Source organism: Chanodichthys erythropterus, chromosome 13 (genome assembly GCF_024489055.1).
Source record: "Chanodichthys erythropterus isolate Z2021 chromosome 13, ASM2448905v1, whole genome shotgun sequence".
Classification (NCBI taxonomy): Eukaryota; Metazoa; Chordata; class Actinopteri; order Cypriniformes; family Xenocyprididae; genus Chanodichthys; species Chanodichthys erythropterus.
In genome coordinates this window covers 3,370,083-3,397,599 of record NC_090233.1, presented here as the reverse complement: position 1 = coordinate 3,397,599, position 27,517 = coordinate 3,370,083, and the positions used below count along the sequence as shown (strand labels likewise).

The 27,517-nt window shown below is 40.4% G+C and overlaps 1 long non-coding RNA gene across 1 annotated transcript; it reads right to left on the bottom strand.

Annotated features, from left to right (window-relative positions):
- LOC137033919 (uncharacterized) lies at positions 1 to 26,969 on the bottom strand. Its single transcript, XR_010896886.1, has 3 exons — positions 26,432 to 26,969; positions 5,682 to 5,802; positions 1 to 5,067 (listed from the first exon to the last, which is right to left on the bottom strand). It is a non-coding gene; the product is annotated as an uncharacterized lncRNA (long non-coding RNA).
- Positions 26,970 to 27,517: the final 548 nt, after the last annotated feature.

Here is a 27,517-nt window from a genome sequence, read left to right as displayed (position 1 = left end):
ACTTCTGAAGCGCACTCCTTTACTGTGCAATGATTTTCTTTACTCTGTTTCTCAATTGATATTACAATTCTTTCAGTCAGTCTACCCCCTCCAGTGAGGGTCAAAACTCATCTGCTTATACCAAATAGAGGACAGTAGCCCTGAAACCAACACTTCACATTCCCCGGTCACAACTTATCCTTCGCTATTCCGGCCTGTTGTTTTGTCTCTGAAGACAGAGCCATCTACAAACAACACGTCCTACAGTTATCAAATGGTTTGTCTAGCAGGTCAAGTCATGGTGTACAGACTTGATCAAGGATAGTCAAGTCAAGTCAAATTTATTTATATAGCGCTTTTACAATTGGTAATTGTTTCAAAGCAGCTTTACATATTAGAAGCACAGAAAAAAAGGGAAGTGGTTAAAACTGTACAAGCAAGCGTGGTAATATGTAACATATACAAGATGGTGCTACATTAAGCCAATGTCGGCTGACTTCCAGGGGTGGAAAAAACCCCCTAGGAGAAAAACCCAGCGTGCTAGCACTGGGAAAAAAGTCCTAGGAGGGAAAAAACCCCTTGGAAGATATATATATGTAAATGTATATGGAGATCAAAATCTGAATTGTACATTTTTATTATAGAGATTAAAAATCGATTATATATAAATATATGTAAGCGGATACGGGATTAAAAATCTGAATTATAGATGCAGCCAGAATTGGATCTTTAGGCCCATTGTCTCCTGGGCTACATTGTAGTCAGGTCCAGACGCAGGTTCTCCATCTGATCTGGATACAGCCTGGATCCAGCACCCGGCAAACCTCAGGATAAGCAGAGAGACAGATATTAGCGTAGATGCCATTCTTATTCTGATGTACAGGTATATCTAGTGTTATAGGAAATGTTCTCGGTTCCGGCCGACCTAATTATTGCAGCGTAACAATCCTTTAACGGATTTGAAAAATGTTAATGTATTGATAATGTGTTATGTGTATGCAAGAGCAAAGAGATGTGTTTTTAGTCTAGATTTAAACTGACAGAGTGTGTCTGCTTCCCGAACAATGCTAGGAAGATTGTTCCAGAGTTTAGGTGCTAAATAGGAAAAGGATCTGCCGCCTTCAGTTGATTTTGATATTCTGGGTATTATCAACTGGCCTAAATTCTGAGATCGCAATAAACGTGAAGGACTATAATGCATTAAGAGCTCACTTAGGTACTGGGGAGCTAAACCATTTAGAGCTTTATAAGTAAGTAGCAAGATTTTAAAATCTATACGATGTTTAATAGGGAGCCAATGTAATGTTGACAGAACTGGGCTAATATGGTCATACTTTCTGGTTCTAGTAAGAACTCTAGCTGCCGCATTTTGGACCAACTGTAGTTTGTTTAAAAGCCGAGCAGAACAACCACCCAGTAAAGCGTTACAATAATCTAGTCTTGAGGTCATGAATGCATGAACCAACTGTTCCGCATTTGTCATTGAGAGCATATGTCGTAATTTAGATATATTTTTAAGATGGAAGAAGGCGGTTTTACAGATACTAGAAACATGACTTTCAAATGAAAGATTGGTATCAAAGAGCACACCCAGGTTCCTAACTGAGGACGAAGGTTTAATGGAGCACCCGTCAAGTGTTAGAGAGTATTCAAGGTTTTTTCGTGAGGAAGTTTTTGGTCCAAAGATTAGGATATCAGTTTTTTCTGAATTTAATAATAAGAAATTTCTTTTCATCCAGTTTTTAATGTCAGCTATGCATTCTGTTAGTTTTGTGAATTTGTAGGTTTCGTCAGGGCGCGAGGAAATATAGAGCTGAGTATCGTCAGCGTAGCAGTAAAAACTAACACCATGCTTCCTAATTATCTCTCCTAAGGGCAGCATGTACAGAGTGAAAAGCAACGGTCCTAATACTGAGCCTTGTGGTACCCCATATTTAACCTGTGATCGATACGACATCTCTTCATTAACTACCACAGACTGATAACGGTCAGATAAGTATGATTTGAACCATGCCAAAGCAATTCCACTAATGCCAATATAGTTTTCAAGTCTTTTTAAAAGAATGTTATGATCGATAGTGTCAAAAGCAGCACTGAGATCTAATAACACTAATAGAGAAATACAGCCACGATCGGATGATAGGAGTAGATCGTTTGTAACTCTAACGAGAGCAGTCTCAGTACTATGGTTTGGTCTAAATCCTGACTGGGAATCCTCACAGATTCCATTTCTTTCTAAAAAGGAACACAGTTGTGTTGAAACTGCCTTTTCTAGTATCTTTGACAGAAAAGGTAGATTCGAGATTGGCCTGTAATTTACTAAATCTCTCAGATCTAGTTGAGGTTTTTTAATAAGAGGTTTGATAATAGCCTGCTTAAAGGTTTTTGGCACGTGTCCTAGTGTTAAAGATGAATTAATTATATCAAGAAGTGGACCTACGACCTCTGGAAGCATTTCTTTCAGTAGTTTAGTCGGCATTGGGTCTAACATACATGTCGTTTATTTTGATGATTTGATAAGTTTAGATAATTCTTCCTCTCCTATAGCGGCGAATGATTCTAGTTTTACCTCAGGGACACTACAGTGCACTGTCTGAAGCGAAACTGTAGACGGTTGCATGTTTATAATTTTCTCTCTAATATTATCAATCTTGCAAGTAAAGAAGTTCATAAAGTCATTACTGCTGTGCTCTATGGAAACGTCAGCAGTTGAATCTCTGTTTCTAGTTAATTTAGCCACTGTGTCAAATAAATACCTAGGATTATGTTTGTTTTCTATTAAGAGATTTGAAAAATAAGTAGATCTAGCATTTCTTATGGCTGTTCTGAACTCAATCATTTTTTCTTTCCACGAAAGGCGAAAAACTTCTAGTTTTGTTTTCTTCCAACTACGTTCAGCTTTTCTAACAGCTCGTTTTAGAGCCCGAGTGTGCTCATCATACCACGGCGTTGGATTAGTTTCCTTAATCTTCTTTAGACGTAAAGGAGCGACTGCATCTAATGTGCTGGAAAAGAGAGAGCCAATAGTTTCTGTTGCAGCATCGAGTTCTTCTAAGTTGTCAGGTATACTAAGGCGATGAAACTGCTCGGGGAGATTATTTATAAAGCAATCTTTAGTGGCAGACGTGATTGTTCTACAATATTTATGGCTGGGTGGTGGTTTTGTAGCCTTGGCTAATTGTATTATACACGAGACTAAATAATGATCTGATATATCATCGCTCTGCTGTAGAATTTCAACAGCATCAATATCTATTCCATGCGACAGTATTAGATCTAGGGTATGATTACGACAATGAGTGGGTCCTGACACGTGTTGTCTAACTCCAATAGAGTTTAAAATATCTGCAAATGCCAATCCAAATGCGTCTTTATTATTATCTACATGGATATTAAAATCACCAACAACAAGGACTTTATCCACAGCCAGTACTAACTCTGATAGAAACTCAGCAAATTCTTTGATAAAGTCAGTATGGTGCCCTGGTGGCCTGTATACAGTAGCCAGCACAAATGTCAACTTACATAATGTTACATAAAGCACCATCACTTCAAAGGAATTATATTTGAAATTCTTTTGAATGATTCTGAATAAATTACTATAAATTACAGCAACACCTCCCCCTTTGCCTTTCTGTCGAGGATTGTGTCGATAATCATAACCTTGAGGACTAGATTCATTTAAAGTAATGTAATCGTCTGGTTTTAGCCAGGTTTCTGTCAAACACAGCAAGTCTAGTTTATTGTCTGTGATAATTTCATTTACAATAAGTGCTTTTGAAGAAATAGATCTAATATTCAGTAACCCAAGCTTTATCATTTGTTTATCTGATTTATCTGTGATTTTCATTTTTTGAACATCAATTAAATTTTTACCCTTAAAAGGTTTCGGAAGTTTTTTGTATTTACTAGTTCGAGGTACAGACACAGTCTCTATGTGATAATATCTAGGTGAAAGTGTTTCTATGTGCTGTGAATTATCTGAGTTCTGTGACGTGAGGCGGCTAGCAGACGGTCGGTTTAGCCAGTTTGTCTGCGTCCTGATCTGGGCCCTGGTTTGTCATGTTTCAGCTCTAAGACTATTTGCCAAATTTCTAGAGAGAAGAGCAGCACCATCCCGGGAGGGATGAATACCATCTCTTTTCAACAGATCAGGTCTGCCCCAAAAGCTTTTCCAATTGTCTATGAAACCTATATTATTCTGCGCACACCACTTAGACAGCCAGCCATTGAGTGATGATAACCTGCTAACTATCTCATCACTCCGACGAACAGGAAGAGGGCCAGAACAAATTACTTTTGCTGACATTGAATTTGCGAGTTCACACACCTCTTTAATGTTAATTTTAGTGATCTCTGACTGGCGAAGTCGAACATCATTTGTGCCGACGTGGATAATGATTTTAGAATATTTACGTTTAGCATTAGCCAGCACTTTTAAATTTGCTTTGATGTCAGGTGCTCTGGCCCCCGGCAAACATGTGACTATGGTGGCTGGTGTCTCTATTTTCACGTTCCGTGTAATAGAATCGCCAATTACTAGGGCACTTTCAACAGGATTCTCAGTGGGTGCGTCACTGAGTGGGGAGAACCTGTTTGATATTCTAATCGGAACGGAAGAGTGGTGTTTGTTCTTGCCATTATGCCGCCTCACAGTCACCCAGTTAGCCTGCTGCGTGGCTTCTACAACCGGAACCGAATGTGTAGTGTTTACTAGGCTAGTCGCATCCAAAGCAGTATCTAAGGCCCTTTCATTCTCACTATCCTCAATTAAAGTTTGGATGCGTGTCTCTAATTCTGAGATTCTCTCTGTCAGCCTGACAATATCCCTGCATTTATCACATGTGTAAGTCTCACTGCTGACAGAAAGAGCTAAGCTGTACATGTTGCATTTACTACACATGATAATCGTCGGACATGACTGACCATGTGTTTGATGAACGCCGTCCGAAAAACTGCAACGCACACGGGACTCGCTGGCTGGATGTCTCGGTCGCTTGCCGGTGCCTGGGGCGAGGGTGATGTGCGGGACGCTGTACCTCGCGGTGGATCGATGAATGCCGAGCAACGTCTCCACAGCTTCCCGATCTGGCGAGGACAGATCAGAATAACATACATCGGATAAATCCGCCATTCAATCGACAAGGAAGGTTGGTTTAGAGGAAAAAAAGAAAGTAGACGGTAGCTAGCAGGCTATGGCTAACACTAGGTGATTATGCTGGTGGATTGCTAGTAATAAATCGTTCCGTTTAGTAATACTATGCAATAGGTTAAGTAATCTAGTGAAAAATAAGAAAGTTATATTATGTGAATAGGAATAAAGAGAAGGATTTAGGATAAACTCCACGAAGCTCCGAGCGTAGATCAGACAGCTGGCAGGCAGCAGCGTTGTCAAACAACAATGATGTTTCTTCTCATCATCCTTCGTTCTATAAAGGTTACTGGGCTCTCTGGATAATCTTGTTTATTGCCAGTGTGTCACTGTTTCTCTGCCGTCAAGTCTACATTTTTACATTTAGCATTGTGATCACACATAGCTGACAATGTTTAAATTCAGACCCCAAGTTGAATTTAGACAAGGGGTTTTAACCCATGGACGGCAATCTTCAATTTCACAATTCCAATTTTCCATAAATACTTAAACTTACTGATCCAGAGTAATTCAAATCAACATCATAAATGATAAAAGTAATCATAATTACCATTAGTAGACAGAGCTGGATAAACAACCCACTTAAAGCTCGTCCCATGTTCTGTATCGTCTTTTCATCAGATTCAATCCAAATATCTGCTTCTCCAAATTTCTCTTTTCACTTAACCCATCTGTAACGATAAAACACTCATTCACACTAGTTAATGACATATACACTCTCTATGGATTTTCCCCAAACTAACACAGACAGCACACAGAGTCCAGTCACTCTCACACTCACTCACACTAGACACACATGACTATAAACTGCTCACTTTCAAAGTTGCCTTTGGTGTTAATCCTAAAAGCATATCTTTAAACTTCCCATTTGTTCTGTAGATCTTTACTTAGTTTCTTACATGATCTTTTATTCAGTCTCAAAGCATATCTGTTCACTATAATTCTTTTTCACAAAAGTCAGCTGGGTTGTTTTGGTTCTAGTCTCATTGCTTTGTTTTGTTTAAACTTTAGCAGACTGATAACAGACAGACACAGTGTCCTTGCCTCTACCCCAGCCGTCTCTCTCTCTCTCTTCACAAATAATCACTTCAGCAGCCTCTTAAGACTGTAACTTAGACTGAATTTAACATCAAATTACCATACATAACCCTTGGTCAAATGTAAATGTTTTAACTTTCAAATAAGGAAAACATTACCACCATCTAAAATATCTTATGCCAGTTGCCTTTTTGAGGGTATCTTTAACTTAAATGCTGAATGCACTTAACTTTCTCTTGAATCTGCAAAATCAGTTTTCATCTTTAACACCACCATTGCCTTGAATTATCCTCTGCCATGTCTAATGACCTGCAGGAGTAAAACTATGATAGAGACACATTTGTTCAAAATCACACAGTCTCATGACTTCAAGGATTCATCATCCTGCTGAATCTAAACTTCCATACAGTTCTTGCCAACAGGGCAACCAACATCATATTACTAAATTTTACTCTGGTCTCCCCAGAACTTACGGACAATCACCTCATGGTCTCAGTCGGCTCTTGAAAGCTCACTCCCATCAGCTATCAATACTCTTTTTCCTCAGGGTCTTGTCCCCTGGCATAGTTGCTTGTCACAATGAAAAACAAGCCCTCTCAGGAACGCGGTTTCTGGTGAGTGGTATAGAGGAGCATTTTTGGGTCAGACTGCTGTCCTTCTCACAGGTCATTCCCCCTTCATGATGCTGCTGGCCTCACAGACATCCTGCTCAACTCTCATACCCATCTCACATAAACACCTCCCATCAGGGTAGATGCCCAGTGGCGGCGGCAACCCCCTGCCTTAGGTTGTCCTCGTCTGGCCAAAGAGGATCTTCCCGTCTTTGAGAAATCACCTCGTGCGCACTGGTTACCGCTCTTTCCCATCATTCCAGATCTTTGACAGTTTTCTTCACCAGAATCAGGTGTTTTCTGGAGCTTAGGAAAGTTGCATTCAAGAGCCACCAGAGCCATTGGACTGCCTAATAGTGTTAAAACATGGAGACAGGTTAATAACAGCAGTATTTAATCACTAAAATCATTAGACTGTGCATTCTCTCAGTCATATGTTTGCCACAACAATTTGGTGTCAGAAGTGGGATTCCATGGATGTGCCTTTTGGACCCAACATATCCGTGCTGAGAATATACTCGGTGAATTTAATTCTCACAACTGTCCATTCAGTGTAATGTTCTGCCACATCTGTACCTGGAGCCATCAGCCCTGCACATGGTGGTGACAAAGATCAGACAAAAACGTTATAATAGAAGCTGGTCATAGAAGAAATTTATCAAAATAGTCACTTCTGTCCTTTAAGGTCTATATTACTAATTTAAAGACCTCTTTATACTCATTGAGTTTTCCTTTAACAAATTTAACAGTTAATTTCCCTCTTCATGGCAATCATTTCTTTTCACATCTCTGTGTCCATGATTTTCAACTGAGACACTGTGCTTCACTATAAATAGCTTGTTATCTCTTATGACACAAGCTCAGATAGCAGCTTTTAGCTGACTTTGAGTGAGAGAGAGACTGAGGATTTCAGGAATGGTACTCTGCCTTTTATAACTTTTGACATCAAACTTTATCTACTGTCTTTTGACTCTGGCCCAGCTTAAGACTTTGCCAGAAATTACATTAATTCCCAAATAAACAACGTTTATATTTGTCTTTTACTCACACATCATGGAAATTAGAGGTTACAAATTTCCAGTCAGGTTGAGTTTCTGATACAACAGGCAACCTCATTTTTCCTGCCATTTCACTTTTGATCATCAAAAACCAAACATTTAGACATTAAAGGTCCAAAATCATTTTAGTCATTTTACATTGTGATAGCTAACCTCCTTTCCTTTCTGTCTGCTTCGTCTAGCCTACAATCTATTGTCTGCTTACATTTCACACACACATTGCTCTCACACAAACACAACATCCCCAAATCGCAGTTCTCTTCAACTCATTCCCTTATGACCTTAAGTCTTATGACCACTCAACGTTCCCTCTTCTGGGAAATCACAATACTTAACTAACTTTTCTATATCTTTTATCGTGTTTTATATTTTTCTGTTTTTCTTCATGTTTTTTTCTTTATCCTGCATTTCATTCTCTACTGGTTGCACTAACTGTTTCTGCAGAGCTCTCCACTCTCTCTTTTCTGCTTCCTGCAACCAGCCGTTCACACATGTTTTCTTTTCCAGCTGGGAAATCGTGATAATTAATTTATCAATGTCCCCTAGACACACTTTTTGCAAGCTTGCTCTGGGATTCCCCATTTTGGTTTTCCTTTTCTGACTCCCGTGGCTTTCCTTTCGGCACGCACCTAATAATCTGGTGGACGTCTCCTCCAGATCCAATTTTTATCCCAAAATTGGACAGGCTGAGCCTCACTGCTCAGATCACTACAGACTCGAGCGCTCAGACTGTCACACCTTCACAAATTTATAAACTACAGCAACCTCGTCTGTAGTTAGGCTCAATCCCAAAATTTGTTTCAGTGTGATCCAGCCTAGATTTATCACCCCAAAATTGGTAACGGGTATCGCCGATTGCAAATCTTCCACCTTGGAAAGCGCTCTCACTACCCAAACATGCTCAGTTTTAGGAACCTCTTGGTCACACTGCTTCTTTTTTATGAAGTTAAAAAAAGATACGTCATAAAGCCTGGCGCAATCTGCCTCTCGGAATTTCTTTTCCCACAGATTGCTCCCGCTCACGTGGTACTCAAAATTTCTCCAAGGAAATTTTCTACAGCAGCCGACCTCAATTCCCAAAACTCCCCCGACCACGACCACAGAGTCAGTCAAGAGTCGCCACAATGGTTTGTCCTGTTTCCTAATTATTCGTTTTACCAAAACATAAATTCCCCTTTTTTCACTTCTTCTATTCAAAAACTTATTTTACCCACATAAACTCATATTTAAATCACTTAAATCACAAATTTTTCAATTTTTCCTGTTTCCTAATCTTCCAAATTTTACCAAATCACACTTACTCTTAATTCCCCATAAAATTTAAATTTATCTCTTACCAGAGAGTCGTGTAGCCACCTGGGTTCGTTTTATGATTCCAGTGGTGTCCCCCTCTGGACCCTGGCGGTCGGCCCCTCATCCCTTAATCTATTCGGGGTAGGGCTGAGACTACTATTAAGTCCAGGATGATCAGTCACCGTCCGCTCTCGGGTCCAAAAGGCACATCCATGGAATCCCACTTCTGACACCAAATTGTTGTGGCAAAAATCAACTCCGACTCTACCGCATAAGAGACAAACACGTCCAATTGTCTTTAAAGCTTTTATTTCTTGCAAGGTCAGACAGGTCATACAGAAACACAAGTAGCTGCAGAGTGTAAGACCAAGAACGAAAGCTTCCCCTCACTTTTATATCTCTAACCTCCAAGGCCGAAGCCTCTGTCTTTTTACCATATTTGGAACATCTCTTAGTGGCTGTAACTTTCCACACATTGTTAGCACAGACATGTTTTTAACATACATCTTGCATTTCCCCATACCATATCTTGCTCTTTCTATTTCCAACATCTATGTTAACACTATGTTAAACATTACCACTTAAGCCAACATCATACCATGTTCCATAAGCATCATATTTCACACGAATACAGGTAAAAAGCATATGAAAAATTAAAATTTCCACAACAGGGTTCAGGCTGCAAAAGGGCAAACTTCGCCAAGTTGGGAGAACTTAGATCCCTAGTTAAAGCTGGTAAGTATGTACAAAACAATGGAATTCCTGCATGTACAGTCTTAGATTTTTTTTTCTACACCTAGTCTAATTCACAACTTCAATTGAAATCAGTTGCATACAGATACTGTGTTAATTTATTCATGCAAGATTAATTGTGTTGCCAGAAGGTCAAAGCCATTTCTGATTTGGCATTAAACAAGGGTGTTGCTTTGTATGTACTCACACATTATTTACCCATACTGGTAGTCACTGTAACCCTTATAAGTGATGTATTGTTTTTAGATGTCAGTATGGTCACCAAAAAGTAATAGATGATACGATTAATAAATTCTTATTCAACTTTAACTTATTGGTTGATTTATTGTACTTCCATATTTTCAAGGTACAACTGTGCTGGCATTGACTGCTTCTGCTGATCGAGAATCCAGAGCCAGGGTAATGAGACAGCTGCAGATGGACAATCCAACTACTTTGGCTCTGAGCCCAAACAGAAGAAACATCATACTGGATCTGATAAAAGTCCCTGCCCATACACCGGACTGCCTAGACTGGATTGTGAGGGATGTTAAAGAAAAAGGTTTCTCAATGTTGCCAGTTATTATTTACTGCAAAACTGTCAAGGCAGTTGGCAGAGTGTTCTGCCATTTGAAGGGGGAACTGGGTGAAGATGCATGGGTTGACAGAGATCCAGAAAAAAAGACTGAAAACCTACATATAGGCATGTTCCACAGCCAGACACTCCCTCACAATAAGAACAGAGTGCTGTCATCTCTGACTGTCACATTGTGATGTATGGGTTACCAGATGATGTGGAAGCCATGGTTCAGCAGGTTGGGAGGGCGGGCAGAGGTGGGTTGCAGGCACATGCAATTGTTTACGCTGTCAAACAGCATACGAAGCTTGACCCAGCAGTTAAGGCAGTACTTGAGACTGGAATCATTAGCTGTCTGCGGAAAGCTTTGTACTGCCATTTTGAGGAACACACCACATCTGTTGATCCAGGACATCTGTGCTGCACCCACTGCCATTCTGTTTGTTCTTGTGAACCTGAAGGCTGTGGGGATCCAACCCCCAAATATGAACACTTTCAAGGGGAGGTTTCTTCACCTGACAAATCGAAAATGGTCACACCTGAGGACAAACTTTTGATCAGGGACCTGTTGCATAATTACAGGAGTAGTTTACTTCAGGGCAATACACATCTTTACACAGTCGACACTGCCTGCACTGGTTTTGGAGATGAACTCATTGATGTGGTTTTAGAACACTGTGCACAGATATACAACGTGAAATTCATCATCCAAATTCTCCCTGTATTCAAACTGGAACATGCAACAGAAATACTGAGAATTATGTATGAGGTTTCTGATGACATTGAACAGTCTCAGACTATTTTGTATGATGACACTGTTGTTCAGGTTGACACAGAGCCGGCCCGTTATATAGGCAGTATAGGCAAATGCTAAGGGCGCAATCTCACTAGGGGCGCCAAAGAGGCCGGATGCGTGGACAGGGGAGGATCTACCGGGGTTATCACAAAATTATCACAGAATAAAATAAGCAGTGTTTCAAGTACTGCTTTTCAGGAGCTGCACTTCAATATGATGACTAAAAAAATTGCGTTACGCAAAGTAATGGCAAGAAAGCACGTCTTTCAGTAAACTGTGCATGATGGTTGCACGCAGCGCACCCAGTGTGATTCATTAACAAATGACTCTTATAAACCGATTCTTTGAGAGTCAAAAACACAGCACAGCCAAGTTAACTTACGATTTTTTTTCCATATTTGTACGTGAATCGGAAATTACTGCTTCCCGGCTAACTCAGAAGTCCTGTGAGAAATGTAGTCCCATCCGAATATGTCTGAGATTAATTTTCGTAATTTTATGGCGAGCTGATTCAGCGACCGCCCGCTCCACTTTCATCATGGATAAAGGTAGCCTATTTTTGCCATCCGACGAACGAATAACATGAAATCAATATGGAGATACCGATCACAGAAACTAATAGCAGAGATGGGGTAAGAATCTAAACGTATTTTAGTTTTTCTCGATTGCTAACACATTATAAGTGATTCAGTTGGTCCAGTTTCCCAAACCATTCGTTAATTTATCAAAACAAAGACACATTTCTCAAAACATTTAACAATGACAATATTAGGTAGCAAAACTGATGACACACACCAGTCAAAATCTGAGAGAGAGCTGAAAGAATAATTTACAGGGGTTTTAAACTTAAAACAGTACCATGTAGGCTACTTTAGATGAGGGAAAATTTCACGTTGTGATTGTCAACTTTCTTTGTAACCATTTGTTATATATGTACTGTATTTTTTGCAGCGCTGAGAAATGATTGCCTAGGGATATAGTCTTGTGTCAGAAGACCAATACACTGCTATAGTACTGTATACTGTAATGAAATTTAGCCAAATGTGCAGAGGATGCTGAATTTACTTTTACTGCAATTGACAGTTTACTGTAATTTGGTGCATACCAAGTTCATACTTATTTTTCTCATGCTTTTCATCTACTGCAAGATCAATTTATAATAGTAAAATGAAAAAGAGGTATTTTTGTTACAGTGTTATATGAATTGATCTCACTAGTGTTCACTGGGCAGTGCAGTAGTCTGTGTATTTGTTATGTTTTGTGTGTCATCTGATGCCAAAGTTTGATTTTGTCAGACAAGAATAAGTTTTTGACAAGAACATTTTATTTTGACCTGGACATTTGAGGTTTGTGCAAGTTGGTGTATAGTTTTGATATTGTATTTTGCTGTGAGAAAATGTTGAATTGTTTCATGAATTGTGCATTAGCAATCAAGAAAAACAATAGAGACTGAAAAGTTTGAAGGACAAATTTAGGTTGGCTTGTCATAAACCCAACTTCAAGTCTTGTTTAAAAAATGTAAGAACTTTGGTCAGTTAGTCCAGAATATATGTTCTGGATGATTGCTAAAGTGTTGCTAGGAGATTCTGGGTGGTTGCTAGGCTCTTACTATGCAGTTGCTGGGGTGTTGCTAGAGTATGTAGTTGATAGGGTGTTCTGGGTGAACACACACAGACATTCCCACCTCTGTTAATAACAGAAACTCAAAAATTGTTCTGTTGCTCTTGGACTAAAATGTGATTTATACCATTGAAGTAGCCTGTGTAATATTGATAAAACTGCTCATCTCCTTTAGTGATACAAGTTCATACTCATTTAGAAGTTTTTCATATAGTTTATTTACTTGGTGACAAGATGGATATTGAAATTTTTTTATTTATTCATATTAAACAGTATATAGATACTTTCTGGTAATGCAATGTTTGTGAACACAATTGTGTATGTAAGGCTATAAATCTCCAAAAACTATGCATGAGCACTTGCTTTGGTATTGCCACCCCTCATAGACCTCATGCCACCCCTTTGCCACCCTATAAATAATATTCTAAATTTTCCCCTTTGGATAAATCACAATATAAGGGGGCGCCAAAAAAAATCTTGCCTAGGGCACCAAAGAGGCTAGGGCCGGCCCTGGGTTGACATGGACTACACTGGTGACTTTGATGAAGAGCATGAGGATGACCAGATACAATCATCACCAAGTAGCTTGGAATCTGGTTTGTCAGTGTTGAGGATCTCAGACTAGCTTCATATTGAGTATCAAACTTCAGCTGAGTATCTAGCTTCAGGGTCTTATTGACTGTCCTGTTGTTGTGCAAAAGTCTTTTCACCTCTGTTGTATTAATACATTTGAATAAATTTGACATTTTTATACTTTTAAACCTGATGTTTGATGTTTTTGAATTTTAAAAGATTAACAATAAGACATGTTAGTAAAAAGACTTTTAATATCTCCACATAATAGGTTATGTATACACGTTGAACATAACCAATAATAAAACAAACAAACGTAAAAGTTTCAAGAATGTGGATACAAAAAGAGATAAATAAAATATTTATATGCCTCAGATGAACACACTTCTTCAGCCTGGTCTTTTTCGTCATCTGTCCATTTTTTAAACACGGACATGTCGCGTTCCAACCATGTTATTAAGTTCTGACATGACCGACAAATGCAATACGATTTCTTTACTGTATTGTCTAGTTTTAATCCCCAACAGAGAATATGATCGTATATGCATTTACCTTTAATACTTCTCTCAAAAATTAAGCTTGTGTTGGCAAATACTCCATGTATACTTAAATTATTTTTACAACACCGGCAAAGATTGTTTATGCTCATCTTCTACTAGTTCCAGCATGTGTGCAGTTGAGTTCTGTTGACAACTATGCGTCGCTCAACATACGTCACTTACTCTGTAGCTCTGATTGGTTGTAGGTCTATCAAATTATGGTCTTTCCTGGATCGTTTGAAATACACCCCCATAATCAAAGCCCAATGGAGCAGTATCAGACTCATATTCTGACTAGAATTGAGTATGACCACGTCAAGCTAGCACCTACCAGCAAGTGAATGGCACTTTGTGGTGCCATCCCAAAGAGGCATGAAATTACTCTCACAGACCTTTTCCTTGTCTGTTCCTGGCAGAATGACCTGCCCAGCTCAGTCTGAGCAGCTGAGTCTTAAGCCATTTTCAAAAAACTGCTAAATTGACTTCTGAATGATTTTATTTTGAAAAGTTGGATCAAGAAAGACACACCGGTAGGAAAAGAGGAGTGGCAGAGAGAGGAAGGACTAGAACCCTCACAGTACTGTACATCCATCCATCTTTTCCATACATTTTCCAATGTGCTTGTCCTATGTAGGGTCATGGGGAGGCTCGAGCTTTTCCTATTGTCTTGGGTCATAGGCAGAAAAACACCCTGTACAGATGGCCGGTCCATCGCATGCATGACACATTTATATTCACAATCACACCTACGGGAAACTTATAGTCTCCAGTTTACCTGTCATGTATGTCTTTGGATTGTGGATGGAGTACCAATGGAGTACCAGAGGAAACCAACATCAACACAGAGAGAACATACAAACTTCACACAAAAAGGCCTCAAGCACAGCTGTGACTCAAATATTGCACACACATCATTATACTTGTCACATAATGGCATGTAGTGTGAAAAGCACAATAAAGAAAGAGAATAGGAATAACAGTATTTAATAACAAAACTCAGAAGAACAGACAGGAAACTCACATTACAGTTTTGTACAATTGCTAACAAGCATTTACCATTACTTAAAGGTGTCATATAATGCCACTTTTACAAGATATGATGTTTTATTAACAAAATTCGGGAGGAGCAACGTTCAAATAATCTGATTAATCATCACGTCATTTCAGCCAGCTGTCAACATATCTACCCAATCAGAGTGAGTGAAGGTATATATATATATATATATATATATATATATATATATATATATATATATATAGTCGACTCACCCATATTCATAGACAGTTTTACAGCATCCCTCCACCACCACGTCTCCTCACACTTGCCTGGTTACTTTCCTAACCAGAATACGGGGGGAGTGCTTTGGGTTCGGGCCAAAATACCAAGCTCGGAGCCCTCTCCTCGGACAGCACGCCAAATACGCATACTACTACGCATACTATTTACTATCTGATTATTTGTAAGTGTGAACTCGTGAAGTAAAATAAGTCTCTAATATCCCCAGAGTGTGTGAAGTTTTAGCTCAAAATACCCCACAGATAATTTTCTATAGCATGTTAAATTTGTCACTTTTTGAGGGTGAGCAAAAACGCTCAGTTTTTGTGTTTGCACCTTAAATGCAAATGAGCTGCTGCTCCCTATAACAGAGCGGGGTTTTACCTCATGCAGACTCACTGAAAATGTCAGAAACTTTTCATCCTTTTATGCTCAAACTAGAGTCAGACTCAAGAGGTGACAACATGTAGAATGCAGTAGGACATTTCTGAATGGTTAGTTGATGAATTTATGTAGCTGATGTGGAGTTAACTAAAAGTCATTGATTAGCATATTCTGTCATGATAATCTATAAATTGTTCATTTGGGAACTGTTTTGAGATGCATACAGAGCCAGAGAATATATGCTGCATGAATATAGAACAAGTATAGTTTAGTTTAATTATGATTATAATATATGTTGTCATCTTGCTTTCATGACATGATATTGCATTTGTGTTATGTACTGTATTGCAATAACATGGTCTAACCACTTTGTTGCATGTTCTCGGGGGCAGTGTTTATGTAAATTTTATGGTTAGTGATGTTACCAACCCGGGAAGAAGCTTGCTGTAGTCCTTAAAAATTGATTTCTTTAAAAGAAAGTATCTCCCTATGCTTTTAACTTTGAGCATCCTAACTTCGCAGATGTTGCTCTAACAGAAACATTACACACTAAAAGGCTGCGTTCATACTTGTAGTTCGGTTCGTTTGGTTCATTTGGTCCGGACCAAAGAAGAAAAAAAAACATTTAGTCCTGGTACGTACGTTCGTTTGTGCTGGTTTGTGCCGGTAAAAGTTTCGTTTGTGCTGCTTTCGATTTTAAAATATTAAACTTTGAATTATAGGCGATGACGTCACCAGCCCCACAACATGCTCCAAATTCGCCCAAAATAGTCTCGTTTGTTTGTGCTTCGTTTGTGCTGGTTTGTGCCGGTAAAAGTTTCGTTTGTGCTGCTTTCGATTTTAAAATATTAAACTTTGAATTATAGTCGATGACGTCACCAGCCCCCCAACATGCTCCAAATTCGCCCAAAATAGTCTCGTTTGTTTGTGCTTCGTTTGTGCTGGTTTGTGCTGGTGAAATTTTCGTTTGGACTGCTTCGGTTTTAAATATATTAAAAGAATTGGCTATTCATTCTCACTCAGTCCCCATATGCTCCAAATTTGCCCATAATAGTCTCAAACGTTTGTGCTTCGTTTGTGCTGCTTCCATTTTTTTATTTTAGATATGTTTATTAAAATAATACTTATAAAATCTCAGGTCACTCAGCCCCCCACATGCTCCAAATTCCCCACAAACAGTCGCAATCGTTTGTGCCGATAAAAGTTTCATTTGTGCTCCCTCGCTTTATAAATATTAGACAGTGATTGCATTGAATTGAATGACACTGAACGGCTGCAAATGCAAATCGCATAAGAGCATATTATAGTGACTATTAGGCTATATACCAAAGCATATAAATAGGAGCAATGTGATTTCAAATTAAGTCTCTGTTTGCTTTCTTTCTTTTCAGTGACAAGCGCGTGTCAGAAACGGAAAGTTAAATGGCGTTTCAGGGCGCCACTCATGCGAAACAAATATTAAAGAATAATCACATTTTTACCCATGAATAAAATTACGAAAAATCTAGCTTTATTTTTCAGTTTTCAGTTTTTTACACACACAAACACAAACACACAAATACAAAATCAAACTCTTTATTTCTTTTTAAGTAAAAAATCAAATCAGCATATACCATGGCGCACGGATTACGGACCCGGACCCCAATTAAACATCCAATATTGTTATTTCATTATTTCTTTACAAAACCAAAACGAAAAAAAAAAAATATATATAGAATTATCATCAATTAATTATGTAATAATCATGATCAATTATCCTTCAGGAAACACAATATTATATAAACCTTTCAACAACGTTGTAGGCCTACTTGTATTTGTATTTGTATTTATTATAAAAGCACGTTTCAATACAACCGAAGTTGTCCAAAGGGCTGTACATTAAAATGGAGAAAATACAAGGCACAATTAATATAAAGCATACAAAACATAAAACACATACACATCTAGGAATCAATCACTCATCAGAGAGCACAATACTTCTCTTGTCCGCGGAGGCGCCTGCGCAATCCCTTCCATTGTTTTCTGATATTTTAGATTTTACTAATGAAACACAAATTATGTTATTATTTAACAAAACAAAAAAACTGCTTGTAATAACGAGTGAAACATCATAACGAGTTGCATCATTAGGTTTTACTTAGGCCTTTTAAAAATAAAATAAATACAAATAAATAAAAATTTCCTCAATGTTGTTTTAGACCACATAAAGCCAAAATGAGTATTTTAGGGGCCACCCACACATTCGAAACAAATTTTAAAGCATAAACTAATTTGTTTAACCCATAAACCAAAAATACAACAACAAAAAAACTCTTAAAGCTCATTTTCTTTGTGTTATTGGCCTATATGCTTAATTATTATTATTATTATTATTATTATTATTTTGTCTTTGTTTATTTTCAAGTAAAATCAAATTAAACAAATGTCTTTATTTGTTTTTTCGATTTGGTTTAGTTAGTTAAATAAGTCGTTTTTTCTCGACATAGGGTAATTAATTGAAGGAATTACACGGACTGATGCAGCTTTTTTGATGCAACAACTTTCCGTTTCTGACACGCGCTTGTCACTGAAAAGAAAGAAAGCAAACAGAGACTTAATCACATTGCTCCTATTTATATGCTTTGGTATATACCCTAATAGTCACTATAATATGCTCTTATGCGATTTGCATTTGCAGCCGTTCAGTGTCATTCAATTCAATGCAATCAATGTCTAATATTTATAAAGCGAGGGAGCACAAATGAAACTTTTATCGGCACAAACGATTGCTGTCACAATGAAGAAAGGACCCAGAAGCGAAAGCTGGTTCTTGTTATTTATTAAACAGCAGTAAAAGGACAAAATAGGCTGTCTGCCGGTCACCGGCCGTCTAGGCGGACGCAGATCAGGAGAAGGAAACTTAAAGGAACCAGACATCAAACAGGCGGGATGCCTGGTACAGGAAGCTGCTGTCAGAGGGTGCACACTGGAAACGCCGAACACACAGTCCACTTGGCAGACACGGCGGTGCTGGAGAGCAGACTTGAAGGCAGAAGCTAACAGGGTGAAATCCTCGTCCGCCACACACACACTGCGATACAGGACTAGATGAGCAAACAATGACAAGCGTAAGTTGCTGACATGAATGAACAAACAATAACCCGACAAAGACGAGAGAAGAGCATGAGAACTAAATAGCAAGGTAATCAGGGCAAAGGAGGAACAGGTGAGAGACAGTGCAGAGCGCAACCGCTGATTAAGATAGCGAACAGCTGTGAGAGAGTAAATGCAGTTAGGAGAGAAAGGAAAAGAGGAATCAAACCAAACTCCTGACAGTACCCCCTCCCTGATGGGCGCCCCCTGGCGCCCCCGAGGAAGACTGACGGGAGCGGAGGAAGTCCTCGATAAGCGAGCGGTCCAGCACATCCCTTCCTGGTACCCAGCTTCTCTCCTAATCGACAAGGTACTGATGGCCCCGACCCCGGGGTCGGACATCAAGCAGCCTCTTAACCCTAAAGACGGGGGAGTTAGCGAGAACAGCAGGGGGAGGAGAAGGAGGAGAACGAGAGCGAACCGCAGGCTTAATGCATGAGACATGGAAAACGGGGTGGACGCTCTTAAGGGAATGGGGCAACCTGAGCCGTACTGCCACAGGACTGATAACTTTAGTGACGGCATAGGGACCAATGAAACGGGGAGCCAATTTCCGAGCGGGCGTCTGAAGGGGTAAGTTACGTGTGGAGAGCCAAACCCTCTGACCACACACATACCTAGGTGCTTTAGACCGACGACGGTTAGCGGCACGACGGGTGCGTTCCCCTGTCCGGCAAAGAACCGATCTCACTCTTCTCCAAGTGCGACGACAGCGCTGTATGAAAGCCTGGACCGAGGGAACAGCGGCCTCGGTCTCCTGAGAAGGAAACAGAGGCGGCTGGTAACCCAAGCAGCACGAAAATGGAGACAGGCCAGTGGACGACGACGGCAACGAATTATGAGCGTATTCCGCCCAAGTCAATTGCTCGCACCAGGAGGAGGGGTTATGAGCTGCCAAACAACGAAGCATCCGACTAAGGTCCTGATTAGCGCGCTCGGCCTGGCCATTGGTCTGAGGGTGGAACCCTGACGACAGACTGGCAGTAGCCCCAATCTGTCGGCAGAATTCCCTCCAAAAATTAGAGACAAACTGGGGTCCCCTGTCCGAAACCACATTAGTAGGAAGCCCGTGAATCCTAAAGACATGGTCTACGACCGCACGTGCAGTTTCTTTAGCGGACGGAAGCTTAGGGAGAGGGACGAAATGAACTGCCTTAGAAAAGCGGTCAACGACAGTAAGAATCACCGTATTGCCACTGGAGGGAGGGAGCCCCGAGACAAAGTCCAGGGCAATATGGGACCAAGGACGGGACGGAATAGAGAGGGGACGAAGCAGACCATCGGGAGGCGAATTACCGGACTTTTGCTGAGCACAGACAGAACATGACGCAACAAAGTGACGTATCTCACGTTCCATGGCAGGCCACCAAAATCGCTGGCGGACGACTGCCAGTGTGCGTCCCACCCCCGGATGCGCTACAAATTTAGAGGCGTGACTCCAACGAAGAACAGCTGGACGAACCGACTTGACGACAAAAAGCCTACCCTCAGGACACCCCTGGGGGACGACAGTGTGAGCTAGCGCCCTTCTCACCAACCGTTCCACACCCCATGTGACGGACCCCACCACGCATCCTTCTGGTAGGATGGTCTCTGTGGAGGAATCGCCCTCAGAGGAAGAGAACTGGCGAGAAAGTGCGTCAGGCTTAACGTTTTTGGACCCAGGTCTAAAAGAGATCGAGAAATTGAAACGCCCGAAAAAGAGAGCCCAGCGAGCCTGTCTAGAGTTAAGTCTCTTAGCAGAGCGGATGTACTCTAGATTACGATGATCAGTCCAGACAATAAATGGAGTGGAGGCTCCCTCCAGCCAATGGCGCCATTCCTACAGGGCTAGCCGAATGGCTAGGAGTTCCCGATTACCCACGTCATAGTTGCGTTCAGCAGGTGAGAGCCGGTGTGAAAAAAAAGCGCACGGGTGAACCTTTTGATCAAGAGCGGAGCGCTGCGAAAGCACAGCTCCCACCCCGACATCCGACGCGTCAACCTCAATAATAAACTGTCTCTCCGGATCAGGCGAAATCAGAATGGGAGCGGATGTAAACAATCCTTTAAGATGTTCAAAAGCGCATTGAGCCTCCTCAGACCAGACAAAATGGGACTTAGCAGACGTAAGAGCAGTCAGGGGAGCGGACAAGGAATACAAACGCCCACGGGGAGGAGAGGTACCAGGAAGAAGATCGATACTACAATCATACGGACGATGTGGGGGGAGAGAAGCAGCCCGGGAACGACTAAACACCGCTCGCAGATCGTGGTACTCCTCCGGGACTCCAGATAAATTAATAGACTCCTCCTGAAAAATAGACAAAGATGAAACAGAGGGAACAGCAGAGACAAGACAATCAGTGTGACAAGACAAGCTCCATGATACAATAGAACTATCAGACCAGTTGATTTGGGGATTGTGCTGTATTAACCATGGATGTCCTAGGACAATAGGGGCCATAGGTGAATGAAACACTAGAAAAGAAATTGTCTCTTGGTGGTTGCCTGATGTGGTGAGACTCACTGGGGCAGTGGCCAACCGAATGTTAGAAAGAACACGACCATCCAGGGCAAAAGCTGTGGGAGTCTCCTTTAATTCATGAAGGGGAAGACCGTGTTCAACAGCCCAGGTTTCATCAAGAAAATTTCCCTCCGCCCCAGAGTCAATCAGGGCAGAGCAGACGACTGAAGAGGTGCCCCAGCGAAGAATGGTCGAAATCATGGTGCGAGACTTGAAGGATGGGGATAGAGGAGTTGCGCTCGCCAATACTCCCCAATCTACTGGCGAGCTCTCTCTTTTGCTGGACATGTGGCAGCAAAATGTCCAGTGCCACCACAGTAAAGACACAACCTCTGCCGGATGCGGCGTTGACGTTCAGCGGACGAAAGGTGTATTCTACCCAGCTGCATGGGCTCAGGCTCTGGGTGAGCCTCAGATGGTGCCGATGATGTGAAAGGGGATTCCCGGAATCCTGTGACGTCAGCACGAGCGCGTCGGCGCAGATCAAAACGTTTGTCTAAACGAATGGCTAATTCCACCAACTCATCCAGGTGTGAGGGAAACTCGCGGGCAAAAATTTCATCCTTCAGCTCATCATTTAATCCCTCCAAAAAGCGAGCCGTGAGTGCAGCCTCATTCCATTCACAGGTGGCGGATAACGTTTTAAAGTCAATCGCATAATCAGCTGCGGAACGCCTTCCTTGACGAAGAGCCGCCAGCTGGCGAGAAGCCTCGCGACCAAAAACAGAACGATCAAATACTTTCAACATCTCTTCCTTAAATGAAATGTACCGATTACAGCAATCAGCCTTAGCCTCCCAGACAGCCGCACCCCAATCCCGAGCCCGGCTCGTGAGAAGGGACACGACATACGCAACCTTGGCGCGGTCTGCTGCATACGTGACGGGCTGAAGGGAAAACACCACCTCACACTGGGTGAGAAATGCCCGGCACTCGGTCGGCTCACCGGAATAACAGGGAGGATTGTTAATACGAGGCTCGGCCGCTTGTCGCATCCCCGGAGATGAGGACTGGTCTTGACGTAAATGATGTAGCTGGCTGGTCAAATCTGTCACCTGGGCCGTAAGTGCATCCACGGCGTGTTTGGCGGCTGACAACTCCTCGGCATGTCTTCCCAGCATAGCTCCCTGGAGCTCGACCGCTGAGCGGATGGCCGTCTCATTCGCTGGGTCCATAGTGGTCGGGTTATTCTGTCACAATGAAGAAAGGACCCAGAAGCGAAAGCTGGTTCTTGTTATTTATTAAACAGCAGTAAAAGGACAAAATAGGCTGTCTGCCGGTCACCGGCCGTCTAGGCGGACGCAGATCAGGAGAAGGAAACTTAAAGGAACCAGACATCAAACAGGCGGGATGCCTGGTACAGGAAGCTGCTGTCAGAGGGTGCACACTGGAAACGCCGAACACACAGTCCACTTGGCAGACACGGCGGTGCTGGAGAGCAGACTTGAAGGCAGAAGCTAACAGGGTGAAATCCTCGTCCGCCACACACACACTGCGATACAGGACTAGATGAGCAAACAATGACAAGGCGTAAGTTGCTGACATGAATGAACAAACAATAACCCGACAAAGACGAGAGAAGAGCATGAGAACTAAATAGCAAGGTAATCAGGGCAAAGGAGGAACAGGTGAGAGACAGTGCAGAGCGCAACCGCTGATTAAGATAGCGAACAGCTGTGAGAGAGTAAATGCAGTTAGGAGAGAAAGGAAAAGAGGAATCAAACCAAACTCCTGACAATTGCGACTGTTTGTGGTGAATTTGGAGCATGTGGGGGGCTGAGTGACCTGAGATTTTATAAATATTATTTTAATAAACATAGGCTATCTAAAATAAAAAATGGAAGCAGCACAAACGAAGCACAAACGTTTGAGACTATTTTGGCCGAATTTGGAGCATGTGGGGGGCTGAGTGACCTGAGAATGACCTATACAAGTTATTTTAATATTTTAAAATCGAAAGCAGCACAAACGAAACTTTTACCGGCACAAACCAGCACAAACGAAGCACAAATGATTGAAACTATTTTGGGCGAATTTGGAGCATGTTGGGGGGCTGGTGACGTCATCGCCTATAATTCAAAGTTTAATATTTTAAAATCGAAAGCAGCACAAACGAAACTTTTACCGGCACAAACCAGCACAAACGAAGCACAAACATTTGAGACTATTTTGGGCGAATTTGGAGCATGTGGGGGGCTGAGTGACCTGAGAATGACCTATACAAGTTATTTTAATATTTTAAAATCGAAAGCAGCACAAACGAAACTTTTATCGGCACAAACCAGCACAAACGAAGCACAAACAAACGAGACTATTTTGGGGTGAATTTGGAGCATGTGGGGGGCTGAGTGACGTCATCGCCTATAATTCAAAGTTTAATATTTTAAAATCGAAAGCAGCACAAACAAAACTTTTACCGGCACAAACCAGCACAAACGAAGCACAAATGATTGAAACTATTTGGGGTGAATTTGGAGCTTGTTGGGGGGCTGGTGACGTCATCGCCTATAATTCAAAGTCTAATATTTTAAAATCGAAACCAACACAAACGAAGCACAAACGTTTGAGACTATTTTCGGTGAATTTGGAACATGTGGGGGGGCTGGGTGACCTCAGAATGACCTATAAATATTCTTTTAATATCTAAAAAACCAAAGCAGCACAAACAAAAATTTTTACGGCACAAACCAGCACAAACAGAGCACAAACGATTGAGACTATTTTGCCGACGTTTTGCGTTGGGTGGGGGGCCAACTTCACGCAGGTTACTTTTTCCGGTTAGAATTCGAAGTGCAGATCCGTGCACGGTTAGAAATGTATGGAACGCGAACGGGGCCAAATGTCTTTAAACGAAACGCGTGACTTTTGACCGTATCAACACGCACTGTTTGTTCGCGTCAACGCGGCATTTTTTTACGTCTTTCTTTTGTATGTGTAGACATGCACATTGTGGTCGTGTTAAGGCGTCAGTTGTCGTCGCGTTACTTTAGTACATGTAAAGGCGCACAGTTTTACCATGTTAAGACGACAAATTTGAGCGTGTTTCTTAACGTGCACATTCTGTACGTCGAAGTGTTTTATATATATATATATATATAAATTAAAAAGGCAGACTGACCTTTAGATGTAGCCTAGGCTACATGCATATTATTATAAAATATTAATTAATTGCTTAACTGACTACTGTGCTAGCGTAAAGTAGCATTATGTAACAGTGTATATTAAGTAGGCTAAATTCTCAATATTACAATAATTATTAGCATTTATCTATATGGGTTATTGTATGTTTTTTAAAGTTAAGCTATATATAATTTCTAAGTGTATGAAGGCTAATTTACACAGCACATATTTATAACTGAACACACACACAGTGAACAAAGTGAACTTTATTCACTTTCACATAGCCTAATAATGTTTTTGTAATTTGGTGTTTAGTTGGTTGTATAGTTTGTTTATACTGTTCTGTCTCTGTTTTGTTTCCAGGAGCATCATATTGGCTGCTGCAGGCTGATGTGTTCTATAATAAAAAAAATGACTTAATTATATTTAAAATATGTTTTGATATTCATTTTATTTGTATTATTAATATTTTATTTACCCATAAACATGTGGAATCCATAAGTTATAGAGACAAGAATAACTTTGTGAAACCTTTGGGGGCAGTTTCCCAGACAGGGTTTAAATTAAGACAGGAGTAGGCCTTAATCTGCTTAATTGTGTTTTTAAAAATAAAATGGCTTTCTGAAACACAGATTAAGTACAGATTACTAACAAACAGAAACTGATGTTTTTTTTTTTGTTTTTTTTTTCATTAAAATAATTGTCTTTTGGGTTTTTTATGGCAGTCTTTTTTGCTGCCATTTATGCTTCTTGGTCCCATGCAATTTTAAGATTTTCTTGATTCATTCATTCCATATAGGCGACCTCTGTCACAGTTTGTTTTACAGTTTTTTCAAATTGCTTAGACACTAAAAGTGTGACTTGAGGCTCACTCACTGAAACCATTCACTCATGCACAGAATCTTAAGACCAAGTCTGCAAAACTACAAGCACATTATATGCTTTACACACAGTTTGCAATTGAAAAACAACCTTTTTGCAAAACTCTAAACACAGTTCTCTACATTAGATATGTCATTCAAAACTAACAAAACCTTTTTTGTCGGGGGTGGTTCATTGCCATTTACTGATGACCTATACAGCCAATGATCATGTGTGAAAACTCTTATACATAAATTGATCACTTAGAAATCAAAACTCAGGTTTGAGAAAGAAAGAATATGCATACAAGCTAAAATATATATTGTTTCATAGTAGCTTCAGTAACAAATTCAAAACAAATTCTGCTGCAAAGCGGCTCTAACAAGCCAATATAGTGTCAATATAAGTGACTTCAGTGTTGATTCAGTTCAGTTGATTTCAGTTCAACTGTAAAATTCCTCAGTTGTGCATATTTGTGTGTAGTTATACTCAGAAACAACATTTTTGGAAGAGTTAAAATAGTTTTTCACAAAGTGTTGCTTTTGCAAGAGATGTCTGATGTTTTGCATGTTGTGTGTTTTGTGTGTAGAGTTACAAGAAATGGAGCCATATTTTCAAACATTCTGTGTAAGCAATCAGATAAAACTGTAAATGAATCCTGTTTATTTTAGTTCAGGACTCATAGTCCAGGTGTTAGTAATCTGTGCTTAATCTTTGTTCCAGACCGCAATTTTTTAACCCACGATTAACTATTCATTAAGGCCTACTCTTGGCATAATTTAAACCCTGTCCAGGAAACCACCTCTTGAAAATCTGCATTGATAATTCATAAAATGTGGTGTGAGCTCAATTTAGATTACAATTACAGACAAACACACATTTATGATTAATAGCCATTTAGAAATCATTCACAGTGCAGGGTGGTAAAATAAAGTGAAACACTGCATTTATTAACTGTTGATCCTCAGAAAATCCTCTATCACAATTTTTTTAATAGCTGCCTTTAAGTGTTTGTACCAATTTTGGACCATCACTTCTCAAAACTTTGTTTCATTTGATCAGTATTTCTGTGTTGTCTCGATTGCATCCATCGGATGTATCCATGTATCGGAGAAAGAACGCAGGACAACTTAAAAGGGCATGACAAATCATGACATAAGGCTGACATCACACACAAAACGTACCAATAGGCTTGTTTGAGATGAGCAAATTCTGCGCAGAATCGATCACCGGTGATCACCGCGAGATGCATGCCGGTTAGAAATGTGTCCGAGGGTGGTCCGCCTTGCTGTGATGTCATGCTGACGTGTGTCAAAAACTATGGGAAGCCAAACACACCAAAAGTGGTACGAGGCAGCGGGGTGTTACAAAGCTCGCGCCGCGCTGACATGTCATCTGCGCGGATCAATGGACCGAGCCGCGCGACCGACTCGTCAGCGCAGCGCGGACGTGTTTTCTAGCGCCACCCAATGGGCAGCGCGGCGCGAGCTAATCTCATCCAATAGTATCCAGCTGCAGACCCGCATCACCAGTTTCAGAACCGCAGTTTCATGATGTCTACAGTATTTAACAACAATACTTTCAAATAAAGTCATTTTTCTGTTCATATAGGCCTAGTATGCATAAGATATCATGATGTACAAAGAGGAGTTTTAATTACCAAGTTAATCGATAATGCAAACTATGTTTTGTTGTTTGAAGGCATGAACTAATTTGTATAAACTGTGAACAAATACTTTTAACCATATAATTTTGAAAATATATTAATAAATGTGTAACCATATAGTAAAATGTCTCCCTTGACTGTATGTGATATTATTTCCTTATGTTCATGTTGTGAACTTCTGACAAATAGTATAAAGACAGAGGCATTAAAGGGCATTTAATGTCAAAATATAAGCCTACATGTATTTAATCATTCCAAATCCTTGAACAAGTGAAACATGCATTTAAGCCAATGAGACATCAGAAGGTGTATATGGTGAGTGTATGGTATTTCTGTCATGATGTGGTGAACGAATTTATATTTATATATTTATATTACTAAGTATTTGTATTACTAAGTGTCTGCTAGGCAATTGAATCATTTACATTTTATCATTAAAGATTTTTTTGCATTTGTCAAAGATATGTATCGTGTTAATATTAAATAAATATTAATAAAACTTATTCATTTTGTTTTCAGGGATGAAAAGACAGGGTTTTCTGCAGAAATGCCATGATATGGGTTATAATCTTTAAGTGTTTTAAGATGATTATTTGTTTTTTGC